This window comes from Rhinolophus sinicus, chromosome 8, assembly GCF_057876585.1.
Source record: "Rhinolophus sinicus isolate RSI-liver-muscle chromosome 8, RSI-T2T, whole genome shotgun sequence".
Classification (NCBI taxonomy): domain Eukaryota; kingdom Metazoa; phylum Chordata; class Mammalia; order Chiroptera; family Rhinolophidae; genus Rhinolophus; species Rhinolophus sinicus.
Genome location: NC_142508.1, coordinates 20,135,794 through 20,151,714, shown reverse-complemented (window position 1 = coordinate 20,151,714; position 15,921 = coordinate 20,135,794). Strand labels below are relative to the sequence as shown.

At 37.8% G+C, this 15,921-nt stretch overlaps 1 long non-coding RNA gene across 1 annotated transcript; it reads right to left on the bottom strand.

The window, feature by feature from the left end:
- Positions 1-22: 22 nt before the first annotated feature.
- On the bottom strand, positions 23-15,590 carry LOC148757384 (uncharacterized). The gene is made up of 3 exons (XR_016021953.1): positions 2,832-15,590; positions 2,539-2,608; positions 23-1,406 (listed from the first exon to the last, which is right to left on the bottom strand). It is a non-coding gene; the product is annotated as an uncharacterized LOC148757384 (long non-coding RNA).
- Between the last annotated feature and the right edge of the window lie 331 nt (positions 15,591-15,921).

The following is a 15,921-nucleotide window of genomic DNA, read 5'->3' as shown; positions in this document are numbered from 1 at the left end:
ATTAATTTTTGCTTCAAAAGACACATTAGAGCTGATTGTTCAGCTAGGTCTTATTTTCCAGGAAACACAGTATACTACCATCTATCTGTGCAACTCTTAGAAAGCACACAAAGCAATATAACAAATCGTATGTATCATAAAAGTATAAAATATATGGTTGGGAAAATATACTTCATCAACTTCAGAATATTAGTCACCCTGGGAGACAGAGGGATGGACATGGAATGGGAGAAAGCTGTGACTGTAATATTTCTTAAAATGAAAATTCAGGAGGGGATAACCTGGGTTAATTGTGGAACAACAACAAAATGTTGCTATAATAAAACAGGATATTGACTTCCTTGTTACCTTGTTAGTTTCAAGTTTGGGTTATTCATGTAAGCTATTCTTGTAGCCTTGTTACTCTAGGTCACATTCACATGTCACTAATGTCCATCTCTACCCAGAAAGGACGCCAAGCTCACTAGGGGAAACACCCTTGCCCCCTTCCCAGAAACACCACTGTAACTGACACGTGCTCGGCCTGAGCGAGGCATCATTCTCAGAGTGGTCGGCTGCAGCACTGAGTCTCCAGTTTGGAGGGTGGCTTAGGAAAGTCCTGGAGGAGGGCTGCCTGTGCTTGTCTGAGAGGTTACCTCCTTACTTACAAGCAGTTCCCTCCTTAGCCTGAACAAAGATGCCTTCCTACTTGGATGGCTGCCATGCTCTGGCTCCTTAAACAAAGATGGATTGTGACCATGAAGAAAATCAGCAGAGTTCCAGCCACCCTGTTGGAGCCTGGGATGACGTTAATTATCTATTTTTGGGGGAACACAATTTTCTTTATCTGTAAAACAAGGATACTCATATGTGCTCTGAACTCTGCCCACTCAAGTTGTTATGATGATCAAGCAGATAGGAAAATACTTCATACGTGTACAATATTTGTTGTTGCTTTTAGTAGTTCAACTATTTTTTGCTCTTAGCAAAATTTAAATGCCATCAACAGCATAGAAGTCTTGAAGGAGATCATGCTTGATAAAGAAGTCTCATGAGTTTACTTTCTAAGAAAATTTAGAAAGCATTCACTGCAAAAAGAAAAACCAATGCCTTTCAAATCTTTCCCAAAGCTTATCTCATCTATAAATACATTTTTTAAAGTGGGAATTATCCTAGCTTATCTATTTTTGTAATTTCTACTTCAGAAAAATAGATCAGAATATATGTTGGCTAATCACTGTTTGGTTTACATCAAAGGTCATTTATCTGTAAAAGAACTGATTTGAACATGGATTTTTCTGTGCCACCCTTCCACATGGTTTATAATATATAATATTGATTTTTTTATATACAAAAGAAAACATGCAAATTATTAACTGTCTTGGCATTTCTACATAATCTGTTAACTTCATTTAGTGTTTCACGGGCTGAAATAAGACATATAACAGAGTAAGAGAAATGACTATTTCAAGTTTTAAGATACATCTTTGAACAGAAGTTTTACTCAGCACCCAATTCACCGCTCAAATAATTTTTCTTTCCTTTTGGCTCCAGAGAATTCAAAAGGACCATTTCCCTAAAAGAAAATTTAACATGCAACCAATAGATTATTATTTTCTGAGACTGAAAATGTCTTTCTTTTAAAAAAAGTTTGTGGTTGCAAACTTCCTCTGTCCCTAAATTGCTAATAGTTAGTTTAGAAGCCTCTACCGACAACCTCTGCCTCGTGGATAGAATTAGTGGGAAAAATAGGTCTGTTTGGGATAAAACAACATGATATATGTCTATCTTAAAAATAAAATACCAATATTAAAGTATTTACAATTTAATATGAAACAACAATCATTAAAATAGTCCTTTATTTATGATAGAAAAAAGGAATGTGTCAGTTGGGCTACATAACATTTATTTTGACCACTGCATTTTACTGCACAGCCAAGTCTTTTTTCTTTTTTAAATTGGAAAGGAAGTTGAATGCAAAAAGGGATAAAATTAAAGATGAATTAACACATGTATAACCATGTATAATGCATGTATAACCAAGCTGGTTCACAGACTGTTTTTTCGGGACTGGCTTCATGAACTCAATACCCTTCCCCGAGCATCCATTTTTAGAGTAAGGAAGGCTTTCATTTAGACTCCCAGATAACCAAGAAGCCAATGACCTCCCCTTGTATTAGGGAGAGGACATACGTATGATAATATGACTGAGACCCCTTTCAGCGCTCTACCTTCTTAGGAGGGAGGTGACCCTGGTAATTGCAAGGTGTCCACAAGAGTGGCTTCTAGGCAGTGTAGAGTCAGGTAGGTGTCAGGATTCCAAGATGTTTTTCAGCTCACCGAAGTAAAGACCATAAAGTTTTCTATGACAAAACTTCCATTAATGTATCCATTGGACTTCATAAAAGAATTTTATTGATAACATAAGAGAATTTGGCTGCTAAAAAGAGATTAAGGAACAACAATACAGTACAACCCCTTCATTTTAGAAGGAAACTGAGAAGTAAGGAAACTGGGTGAGTTGTCTCCTCTGTATCATGCAGTGCAGTAGATACTGACCTTGAACTAAAAACCAAATTCTTTGAGAGTAAAGAAGAAGGGTGATCAGTCAGTGGGTCAGAAAGACCTCCTGAAAGAGATGGATGGTAGAAGTTAGTTACTGAAGTAGGAGGAATAAAAATTCATGTTACAAGCAGAGGGATTGACTCCAGCAAAGACACGGAGAAGAGAAAAAGGAAGTGTGTGGAACCAGGAGCAATTCAATGGTGCTAGGAATAATGCACGAGCATTTAAGACAAACAAACAAACAAAAAGCTTAATGTTAATTTTATTCAATAATTCTTATTGCTTACCACCTCTGTGCCAGAAACTGTGCTGCGTGCAAGACATATAGTGGTGAACAGACCAGCTTTGGTCCATCTCCTCAAGGAGCTTACACTGTAAGAGAGAATTTAATCAAGTGAATAGGCATTGAATGAGAATCTACCATGACCAAGTTAGCTCTAGAATAGAGAAGGTGGGTGGCTTATGAAGACATACAGCTATTTTACCCAGACTGTTCAAGTAGGGTTAAAGTAGATGCCCTTGAAGAAGATAGTTTTACACTGAGCCCTGCAAGTCGATGAGGGCAGCGTGGGGGCAGGGAGAGCTGGACATCAAGAAGAAATTAGGACAGAGCTGAAATTCAACAGGTTGGACTTGCCATGGTGGGGGCAGTCCAGTGGCTGGGAACTGAGTTGAAAGTGGAAGTGGGGAGAGCAGGTTAGAGAGGCAATAAAGGGACACATGACCCCCTTACGAGGCAGAGAATTTTCAAGAATATCCCCCTGTTGGAGGCCTTACAGAATGCCTGAGGGAGAGATGGAAGTGAATGTAGGTCCAGGAAACTAATGGAACGCGGATCCATCCTTTGTCTCTGCTTCTTCCTGCCAGTCGCTTCTTTCCTTTCTTCCAGGAGCCCAGCTTCTTTTGCACTTCAAATATATGATAGAATACACCTGCCAACACCTTCTGGATTTACACATTAAAAATTCAGTCATTAGAGAGAGAAAGATGCTGACTTTCCCCTTTTTAATTCCAGTATCATGAGAAGGGACTCAGCCTGGCTGGAGGACCATACCTGAATCTCAGATGTGGCCAGAGGGCATGCACACATTGAAATAGCAGACAGCTTCCACAGACAGCTCAAAGCTAAGTTATGCAGAGAAGTGAGTTCACCGAATTGTGGGGACATTTCCCGGTCTGAGAAGGGATTTTGAACTGGAAAAGTCATGGGTCTTCATTGAGTAACAAGGTTGTTTCAATGATTGAAAAGGAAACGTACGTGAAACCAGGGCGCATCTGACATACAGTGGGGACTCAGTAACTGTTATTTATCTCATTTGTTTTAGTTGTTTGAATATCAACAGAGAGACTGACGTTTTTACAAGGATCCCTTGCTTTGCCTTACATCCAGCCACACATACTCTGCTGGGAAGTAGGCCACGTAGTTTATTGTCCTAGTCCTGGCTATGTCAAATCGACCAAAGCTTGGCCAATTAGTCCCATGCCTGGAACTTTTCTAACTGGGAAAGAAACAGGAAGATAGGCCACGGGAGCCGTCGGCAGCCGTATTTCCAATGAGGATAAAGGCACATAGAAAAGCAACCTGTAGCTAGGAAGACAAATGAAGGAGATGGAAAGAGAAACCCAGCAGAACTACAGATTGTGGTTCTGTTCCTGAAATCCAGCTGCCCCTCAGTCATTGGAGTCCATGAGACATTCCAGTGGGTTTCTACTACGTTAGGTTGCATGGTGGCTCATTTACTTGCAATCGAATTTGTCATTGCTAATATTCATTCTCTAGCCTCACTTTATTACAGTTTTTGCCATAGAAACTGCCAACCTTTAAGAAAAAAACTCTTAAATATCATCATTGCAATGACTTATAATGTATATTTTAAACTTAGTAGAATAACCATAGGTAGAACTTTACACCACAGCAGAACATTGCACGGAATTGTTAGACCATGGAAGTTTTCATACCTGGAAAGATTTCCTCTGCAGCTCGATAAAGGAGGGGAATAAAGAAGGGAAAGTCGTATCCCTTTCCCACCTCTACGCACTGAATGATCAGAGATCAGCTTGAAACACAGCACTTCTGCGGAGATGTATGGGAAGTTGACTGATTTGCCCTCTTTTTCTCTGGGTGCCCTTAAGGACACACAAAATAGGGGTGGGGGGTCATTGTAACCAGGTCTCTAGCTCAGGAGAACAGGTTTATCTGACTCTAGCACAGAATATGGGATGTAGGTGGAAAAAATATTTCTCCTCTCCAAGCTCAAGGCGAAGAGAAATGAAACAAGGACGATATATAAGAGACGTGGAGATCATATTAAAGAAAGAAAAATGATTGGAGGCAGTCAGTCAATGAAACAAGCTTCCATCGTACACCATCTTTATGTGGCTCTGTGCTGCGTGCCTCACAAAGGGAGCTGAGCCAACGTAGTTCTTAATTTTCAGTTGTTTACAATTTAAAGCTGGACTTCAAAATTCTATACAGGACATCAGAGGCAATAACACAGGGCATTTTTATCTAACAAGTTCTGAAGTCCTTTTAACTTCAAGTGCTATTTTGAAAAAGCAACAGTTTTTTTTTTTTTTTTTTTTGAGAACATTTTGTTGCTGGTCTGTAATCACTTATAAAAATGCTACGGTTTTTAAACTATTAATGGGAAATTTAATATTTAAAAGTGTAACAGAGGAAAGTAATGGGAAGAAAACATACCCTCAGCGTATTGTTCACCTAGATCATAAAAATAAGACTTTTATCAGGTACGTATATATGACAATATTGAGAAGAGATCTGGGTTCTAATAATCCTGACTCTTTCATTAACTACCTGGCCAGGTAATCTTGGGAGTGTCTAATCTTTATATACTAATGTATCTTCATTTGTAAATGGTTCAGTCACTTTAAGCTTAAAGAATATATAGTATTCCAAAAAATAATATTTTAAATGTGCCTACAATTTCCACATTAGTGATGCACATCTTTTATCTTGTTTATTAAAATCTTTGGTACAGGGTTTTAAGGAAGAGATGGAAATCTAGAGACCCTAATATAGTTCTCACATCACTACTAATATTTATGGTAATAGGAATAATAGCTCATCATAAGTACATGTTGCTATACCTTTATACACTACATGTACAATTAACTAAAAACATGGACTGTGTTGAAAACTATTGTGTTGTATGTGATCCATGCATAAAATAACTTTATGGATAGAGAATGATTAAAGACATAATCAAAAATAGTTACAGTGATTCCCCAGGTGGTGCATTTTGTATGTGTAGTTTTTGTTTATATATATGTCCCCCCCCCCCCAATTTCTATAATAAACACGTTATCCTTAAAATAAGGAAAAAGTACATTTTAAAAGAAAATTTTTCGGTTAGAATTAACCAAATTGTTGGATTCACTGGTGCGCTTCCTTCCACCTGGAAGACACGGAAGGCCCCTGGCCTCCTCAGTCACTGACAGACTCCTCTCGTAGATGCAGGCACTTCTGCACCCTCCCTGCTCCTCGAACTAGGTTGATTTCCAGAGTCAAAATCAGTTGTATTTGTTTCTTTTCCTGTGAATCCAGTTGTACTTGTCACTCTAAGTATTTAAATTATCACTATATAAAAACTAATAATGGGATTATGAAAATAAAGGATTGATTTGAATATTTTATAAAGAAATTATTACACTGCTATTAAATTAGGTGGCAATGAGACAACTGTGAAATATTATGAAAACAACTTAAAACGCTTTTACGTTTAGATTGCTTTACAAGTGACAGGTTCTACTTAAATTAAACAGAGAATTCCTATTACAACTATTCATTTAGATGCCAGTTAAGTTAAATAATCAATCTGTGGCCCCTTTCCTATTCCGTCCATTATACACTTGAACCTGAAACCCTTCCTTTCTCTGCAAATCCTTTATCAACAAAGCAAAGATATACCCTGAACTGTAACAAGCTGAAAGAAAATAGCCTGAACACAATGACCTCAGAAGTACCCATTAACAGTCTGCGTTTAATCCTGACTATTATTCTCATTACCGAGACTTTTAAGGGAATTCATTTCTTGGTCAAGTCAGTCCGTTCACCCAACTCTGTTGCCCCCCTGCAACTATACTCTAGTTTACAGTTTTGAATGTTTAAAAAACAAACATTTTGTTTTGACTCAATTAAATGAAGTGTTACTGTTTTCCAGAATGGTTTGTGAAGGGAGAAATATATACATGTTACTATTTTAAGTGCTTATTCATTCACCAAATATTCACTGGCTATCTGTGATGCACAAGACAGTACAGTGTGCTTGTATGTACACAAAAAAAGGAAAAAGGAGATCTTATATAAGGAAGCTTGATACGCCTATTGTCCTAGCTTTAGGAAAGGTTTCTTTTGGTGATTTTAAACCAAGAAGTATGAAATAGATGATATAAAAAGTGAACTGAAATCCGATAGTGTAGCTAAAAAATTCTCTGATGAAAGCATCTTTCCCTGAAAAATACGAAGGCAAAATGCATTAATTTTTAAACAGGTGGGCAAGAAAAGAAAACCAAAATAACAGTATTTTGAAAATCAAAATACCAAGGAAAACTCAGGATTTAGAATGAAGGTTGTTTTAATTTACATTTCACATCCTGAAAATTCTTCATAGTTTTCTACTGAAACCTGTATGTTGGAACAATGCCTGACATGTTTTCTCACTGCGTGTCTTCAGCATTGCATGGCTGCTAGTGACAGCATTTGCATATGAGCCTTCCCTGCAGGAGAGCTACAGCCTTTGGGAGACTTGTCTATAGCAGCAGACCTGCCACAGCTGATCTGTCAGGGTAAGTCAGACAGGCATTCTGCCCCAAGGACAACAAGAAAACAAATAAACATTAAACAAAATGCAAAATCAAAGGCATTTGGAAAATTAGTAGGTGCCCTAAGGAATCAAAAGCAAGGGCAGAAACAAATAGGACGTCACTCACTGAAATCGTTGGATTTCAACATTCCAAATTAAACCATCTATTCTGTCTTCTGATATTCAATTGCACAAACACACGGGCTTGAAACCTGGCCAACACTACATGCTTTCACACAAAGCTCTTATTCGTTTCTCATAGCTTCTCCCCCTCCAAGGCGCAGCGCTGGGCAGTGGGGGATGCCATGGTGAGCAGAAACTGGCAGGGAGACCTCACCACAGCCACAGTTTAAGGAAGATGGGAGGCAGGCGTAATAATCACATGATCACACCAGCAAATACGAAACTGCAGTGGATACAAAGTTGATGGTGTGCTATGTGATTCTTAGAATCTATGATGGGGTGTTTAATCTAATCCAGAAGGTAAAAGATGACTTCTAAAAGAAGGGCTCTTAGAAGTTAACTACTCAACAGGGGAGGGAAGGATGCTCCAGGCAGAAGAAACACCTACCTTCCATGGCATGGTGGCAGGAGGGGGTACGATCAGTTGAGACTGAAGGACGCCTTTGGCTAAAGCAGAGAGATGTGATGGGGCTGGAGAGAGATGAGGACGCCTGACCATGAAAGACCTCACAGGCAGGGTAAAGGGATAGATGTATAAAGTCATCAGAACATTTCAGGTGTAGGGGTGTGTGTGTGTGTGTGTCTGTGTGTGTGTGTGTCTGCGTGTGTGCGCTCATGCATGGTGTGTGTCTGCTGGTGGAGAGGATGTCACACTACTTCAGTTGCATGGCATGATTTGGTTTGCTTTCACACTCTGTATTTAATCACTTCTTAATTTTGCCAACAGATAACAGTCCTTATGAACAGTTTCTTTATACTCATTTGGTAAGAGTCACTGGAGTTGAATATAAAGTGGTTTATACCGTGTTTCCCCAAAAATAAGACCTAGCCGGACAATCAGCTCTAACACATCTTTTGGAGCAAAAATTAATATAAGACCTGGTCTGATTTTACGATATTATAAGAGCAGGTCTTTAACATAATTAGAATAGAATAGAATAGAATAGAATAGAATAGAATAGAATAGAATAGAATAGAATAGAATAGAATAGATATGTATATATAATATAATATAATATCTGGTCTTATATTAATTTTTGCTCCAAAAGATGCATTAGAGCTGATTGTCAACTTAGGTCTTATTTTTGGGAAAACAGGGTATATAGATTGTGGAAAGCACAATTAAAGCATGATATATAAAGAAAATATTAAACCAGTGTACATAAAAACACAATTACAAGTTTTGCATGCTTTTGTTTGTAACATAATGTAATTGAATGGCTTTTTTAAATGTATGATTTGTATTCCAAAATAGTGTAATTTACTGTTAACATGAAGAGAATAAAGAGAAAGCTTGTTCTGACTAAAACCAATGAAATATTTGAATAATCACCTTTAAGCATATACATTGTGTTACCTGAGCAAAATAATGAATATTATATACCCACCAGTATTGGTTACCTTCAAAGGTGAATACTATATCCTAAATTCTCTTAAAAGGAACACATTTTCACAATAGGATATGAATAGCACTCCTTTCATAGGGGATTTAGGATATAGTAAATGTACAAGACTTGGGAATATGAAGAATCTGCATTTACTCTAAACATAGGACATGGAATGATAATATACAATTTAACACATTCTAATAATAACAACAACTTGTGGGTGACTTCAGCAATAGAGAACCCAGCATGTTATAGGATGTTATCTTCTTAAATCAATTTAGTAATACAGTGATATACATAAAGAATTATGGGCAATATTACATGTCATGGAATTCCAGCTTTTAATTGATTGATTGCCTGGTACATGTGCTAGGTGCTTTAAACACCCATATATTGAATGTGTGTGAGCTAGTTGTTTGCAGGCAGGGTGCTCCCAGAGTTTGAAGTGCAGGCCTGCTGAAGCCTGATTGTGGGTAATGGAAGCTCACTTCATCTCAATTCCACAAAAACACTCATGAAGGTGCTAATTTTGTTTTGCACTAGTTATTTGCACATGGTGAGTAGGCAGGCATGTAGCCAGTCTCCAGAACAGCCTGCTTGGTACCAATAGTAGGGTACTAAGAAAAAAAAAAAAAGTAAAGAAAGAAAGAAACCTTGAAAAGGGCAAAGGAAGCCCTTTTGCCCTCTCCAACCTGGTGGAACCCTCACTCCAGGCAGGCAGAGCCATCTGAAGCTTCCGAATTCCACTGGAATGCTGGGGGCGGATGAGCCGCCCTCCCTGTGCCTGGAACCTCATTGTTTTAACCCCTATGTTGTGGAACTGCTGTCTGTTTGCCCATCGCTGTGAATTTCTTAACCATTTACTGCTAACAACCTTGTATCTCTCAGTTCCTTTGCCATCTTCTAGTGGCAGTGTAGAGATGATTACACCCACTGCAGAACTGAAGAAGGGGGACTGTGAGCATTACAGTAACTCACCCAATGAACAAGCAGCAGGGCTGAGGTCTTGAGCAGCACAGCTGTGGCTCTGTGGATGCAACCGTTAGAAAGGGGCCGGGAGGCCGGTGGCAGTGACAGGGTGAGCATGGTGAAGAGAAGAGGGAATCAGGTCCGTGAATGTGTCACTGGGACGTGGAGTGGAGATGGGGGTACAGGCATCGTAGCATCCAGGTACCCGTTGCTTACAGCTATGTGTATACATACAGATACATATATAGAAGACATATGTTTTCATTTTTAAAAAATAAATACCATGTAAGTATGTGTAGTTTTAACTTCTCAAAGGACATTTTCCTCTGCTGTGCCCCACCCTGTACATTTGACAACTCTGTAGCCAGGACTCAGAGGAGGAAATAAACATTGCACTGGGACAGCTAGACACAGGGGTCCTCACTCTCCTGCTTTTTCCTCGAGGACCCAGATTGTCTCCCTCGCTGAAGATTTTACTTGAAGAATAGCTAGATGTCAGTTTGTCAATAAAATGCTATTTGGGTTCCATTTTTCTTATTTTCCTTGCATTATTTCTTACCTTCCTGCATTATTTTCTGAATTTTAGAAACCTACTGAAATAAATCATTTCAGCATGGCAACCTATGTTTGCAGAAGATTTTTTCTTCTTCTAAGAACAAATTTAATTCAGCTACTTAATTCATCCTATCATGATTCAGTATCAACCCTGTTTTTATTTTCAGCCATCGGCTGAAACTAAGAAATGTCTATTGACGTGCTACAAGCAAGGACATAATGCTTCCACTTTGGGCACGAACCGCAGTGACTGGGATGATAAGATGAGCATCTCAAAGCCTCTATAATGTATAACACATAAAAGTAAATCAGAAGGACAGGATTAAGGAAAACCATTCTATTAAAAATAGGCCCAGACGTTATCAATATAGTGATTCAGTAGATATTTAGTGTTAAGGCCTGGGAGAATGCAATCCTCTCTCACTGTTAACTAAAATAAACAATGTTTCCACGCTGCTGATAATGCTTTAAGTAAAGGCATGAATGTCATGACAATCATAGTCCAAAGGAAAGCAGAATAGAAAAAAGGATGCAGGAGAACTTGAACTGTTGAGTTCCCAATACAGCCAAAGTCATGATTTAAAAAGAGCAGCGGCAGTTCAAAGCTTCAACCCTCCAAAGAGCATGAACTTTTGTTTTGTAGTTTAGAACATATGTAAAGGAAGGAATCCAGAATCCAAAGTCAAAATCTTTCTATTCAGAGTTGGGGCATCCTCTACCTTCTAGACCCTTACCCGGGAGGGAAGGCGGCCCAACCCCGGCACCGGTAATTATCCAGGGAAATCTGGAAATCTTGTCAGAAGGCACTCGCCCAATTAGTCTGGTTTGGCTCCAGCACACTTAACATTGTAGGCTGGGAGTGCACTTGATGAGCTTACTGGGTGGAAAGCCCTCTTCCTTTTAGCCGTGAGTGGACACGGTAATTTTAGTATTCTTCCCAAACTACTTGGAATTTGTGAAAGCCTCAACCAAATTGAAAAAGGTCCACCTGCTCCCAGTTGTGATAGGTCTAATTGGTCTAACTATGTTTCTCAAGGTCTCCAAACGTGGCATTGTCATGATTCTGCTTGAACTTGAACTTGTGTGGTGTTTCCTCTGACTGGGCTGGTTCCTCCAGCCCCACTTCCTCTAGAGGATGAGGCCAGAATCCTGCGGGAAAGAGCTCCCACTTGTGCCCTGCAGAATGTAATGCCACTTCATACACTTGCCAGGGTGGGTTCCTTAACTGCCTCCTGCACCCAAACTGTTTAATTCCATCACATAAAGTGATCAAATTACACATCAGTTTGGCTAGATCTTTTCTATATTTATAGTCCTTGATTTGGAAATCCAAGTTTCATATATAAATAAGTGTATAATTGAAACATCAACTATAGATCACATGTATAAACGAAATGTATAATTTGTGCAGTGGCTATAGATGGTCTTCAGGAAAACGACAATTATTTCATATGAGGTTTTGGAATTAATAGAAATCTGGTTGTGATTTATGTGCACTTCCAATCTGAGATTGTTACAGAGAAAACTGTGGCAGTTAATCAACATGCAAATTACATGTTTATGTATGAGTTAAAATTAATTTTGACAGAGGTATGGATGTCAAATATTAAAATTTAAAGCTTTAATGAAAATGAGACAAACCACAGAAAGCTCTGCCTTACCTGTTGACATACTGAAGGTCAAGTGCATTTTAATTAATACTTGCCAGATAATTTTTCACTTGATAACAGGTGATATAAAATACAAATACTCAAAATGCTATTATGTACTAGGCAGTGTGTACTAATTGCATTACATTGATTAAATTCTTGTACTCAAAACCTCACCTCCATCACAATGTGTTGTTGTAATATTCATTCCAGTAAATGGGGTTTTTAGACAGTCTTCCGAATTAAAATGAGTACAGTTAAATGACCATTCTGAGACAGAATAATTTTTTTCTGTTCATAAATATTTGAAAGTGTATTCCTGTTTCTGCATCTCAATCACAAAAATTCAACTGTTTCTTTAGAAACTTTACGAGATTCTGAATAATAGAAGTTGTTACGAAAAAAGTATGAGATTAAAAGATAAACAAAGTAATTAAAGTAATTTTCAGTAATGTCACTCATTTGTGCTTTCTTTAATTCTCATCACTCATTTGGAAGATCCTCAAGTTAATATGATTTAACACTTACAGGGTGTTCCATAAATGTCAGCTGCTATTATGTACTAGACAGTGTGTACTAATTGCATTACATCGATTATCCTCTTTGAACCTTGAGAATTCAAGGAAATTTAAGCAACTGAGGCCACAGGAATGAGATAACTTGACGAAACTGACACTGCCAGGAATCAGTGGAGCTCTGTCCTCAGCCAAGGCCTGGCCCCAGACTCCATGACTTACCCCCTGCACGACACATTTCAGACTAAATAACTGACTAACAACAATGCTTTCCCCCACAATCCTTTGCCAACTCCTGGGTACACTACTGGTTAATGAATTTGGTGTGGAACTAAAGTTGGAGTTAAAAGATCCAGGATAGCAATTACAATGCCAAGAAAGAGCTGGGGAAGGAGAAATCCTAGCTTTTGGTGTGAGAGACAACCAGAAGTCATACGAAGATAACTAGAAAGAAGAAACGAGTAAGCAGATTTGGTTGGGATCTGGGCAGAGACTAACTTAACAAAGGATAGGGCTTCAGTGAGCTGATAAGATAGAGAATGGAATGGGTGTGACAAAATGTAGAAGGATAAATGTAAAATGTATATTAAAGAAATGTAGTTGTAGAGTGGAGACAAAAAATGAACAAGTAATTTGGAAAGGGCTGATGGAAAGAAGGAAGAGAGAAAGGAGAGGGTGAGATAAAGGAAGAGAAATTAAAATGTATTTAGAATCCCCCATGGGATAGGCATTTTTTATATGTTTCACTCCATTTAATTTTTATATTAACTGCTCCAAGAACAAATATTTTAGAATGTTTTTTTTCCCCCTCATTGTTATAGATGAAGGGAGTAAACAACGTTTTGGAGAACACTCAGCTGATAGAATTTAAAGAGCCAAGATTTGAACCCACACTCTTTGATTCCATTGCTGCCATGTTTAAACATAAGGAGGGAGGGAGTTAATAAAGAGAGATGTTTTAGATGATTTTGAACAGGTATCATTTGGTTGCTAAATCAGAAAAACTGCATATTATTTCTAATTGTAACAACTGTGCACATTTATGGAAAGAAATGAAAAAAACATTTTCTAAAATTTCCTACTGTTTGTTGCATTCTTTTTAAGAAGGAAATATTTGTATTTTTCTTGTTATGAACTGGAATGTATTTTTATAAGCTGATAATGACTTTTTCTTTCTTTTTACTCCATCTTTTAAAGGAAGGTTGAAATGCGGTCTTGAAATATGGGCTATCAGTCATTGGTATAGATCCCTGTCTGAATATTTTGGGTACAGAGGAAAAGGAAAGGAATAAACTTAGGCTGTACATTTACTTGACAAGCTAAGAGGTCCAGCAGAATGTAGGAAGTGAAGAGATGCACACAATTTCTTTGAAGACATTATTTTCTTTGTTTTGATTGACAATGGGGAATTAACTAAGATGGGCACTATTTTTGTATGAATGACAAACGAGGACATGTGAAATCTAGAGGATACAACATGTTCACTGCGGCTTTATCACCAAATAAGGTCCCCAGGCTCCGCAGATGGTGAGCATCAAGGGTTTCTGTGAGAGATTCTCCCCCTATTCCCGGGTACACTTTGTTGGGAGGGGACAGCTTAGCTTTGTTCTTCATTCTTCTACTGGTTCTGTGAGTACATGGAGTAGAAATCTCTCAGTTTTTCAAAAGTGGCTATCACAGTTCCAAATTCAACTGCATTGGTAAAGGGTTTCTTTTCTTTTCTTTTTCTTTTTTGGTTAAATAATCCATTGGGAATTTTAAGGGCAAACTTTATAGAGGGAATTAGACATGTGGTAATGTTGCCATTTTAAATCTAAGTCCCTTTTGAAGAGACCATCTTCAAATATTTTTAATGAAATTTAAGCCTTTCAAAACTAATAAATATGTGGGAAATGCTCCAAGTAATTTTTTGTGCATATTTGCAAACCTAGTGTATATCTCAAACTACTTTTAAGTATATTGTACTAATGCAAGAATCATATTGTAAATGTTTTATTTCCCTTTAAATAAATGGATCTATTGTTTTTGTCTGGCTTGTTATTATGAGTCACAATTTAACTAAAATGTTTTGGGGCTGCCGACATTAAGGATCTGAACATAGTGGGGCCTCAGTACCTGTCTGCAGCAGGAAATATTTTTTCCTTTAGATATTTATTCAAATCACATGTTATTTCAAAGATTCTTTCTAAAAATCATTTTTGAAGAATTTTAAAGAAGTCAAATCCTAGAGGTCAAATCCTATATAAACCAAAAAATTCTAAGCAAATGTTATTTATGAAAGTTCATTTCACTGCCCATGGGAAGGTTACTGTTCTTCCCCTTATCCATTTCTTTACATATTACTAAGAAACACTTAAGTTCCCTGTCTATGGAGAACTGGTACATTTCCCCAAAGGCTGGAAATGGTTTTTTTTGGACACATGAAAACACAGTCTCAGAATGAATCTAAACAATACACACACTTACTGAACACACTTCCTTTCCTTTCTCAGGATCACCATCTCACCTCTCTCCTTTGAACTCTATTCATTTGTAAATTTTCTGTCCCTCATCTCTATATATTTCTTTGGTCTGTGTAGTGTCTTTCTTCAGGTAGTCTTTCAGTTTTCCAAGCATCTTTACTGTGTGTTTTTCTCCTAGTTTATATTATCTGATATTTATCCTTCCGTGCTCTTTTCGCTCATGAAATTACCTGCCATGTCTATCTTCTATCCTTATAGTCTACATTCTCCATTTTCTCCTTTGTAAGCTCAACCTCTCCCTTTATAGCTCTACGGCCAGACTGTGTAGGAGGAAGCAAGGGATAAAGACTAAAGCCTGGACCCCTGCACACGCAGCCCTCAGAGTAAAGGTAAATGAGAAACAAATTCTCTCTTTAGAAGAGGATAACAAAGAAACTTGTCTGTCTAGAATTTGATGCCTCCTCTGAGGATTTAGGACCATTAGCAATCTTTCACCTGAGTCTCTAGTCCAACTTATCACCACTTTTGTTGTCTGAAGAAAGTTGGAGTCAAATTTTTAATTTAAAGTAGTCCTGGATATAATTTAAAAAAAAAAAATGAACTTTAAGAAATTGAAAAGACAAATATTAAATAAATCAAATAAAAGAATTTCATAGCAGATTTGCACTGCTGAAGAGAGAATGATTGAATCTGTAGGGAAAAAAAAAAAATGTACAGAAAGTAAAAGCAGCAGGAAGAAGAATGAAAAGCACAGTAAAAGGACTATGCAGCTATTGAAATTCCAGAAAGAATACCTGAGATGTTTGAAGGGATGATGGCTAAAGATTTTCCAG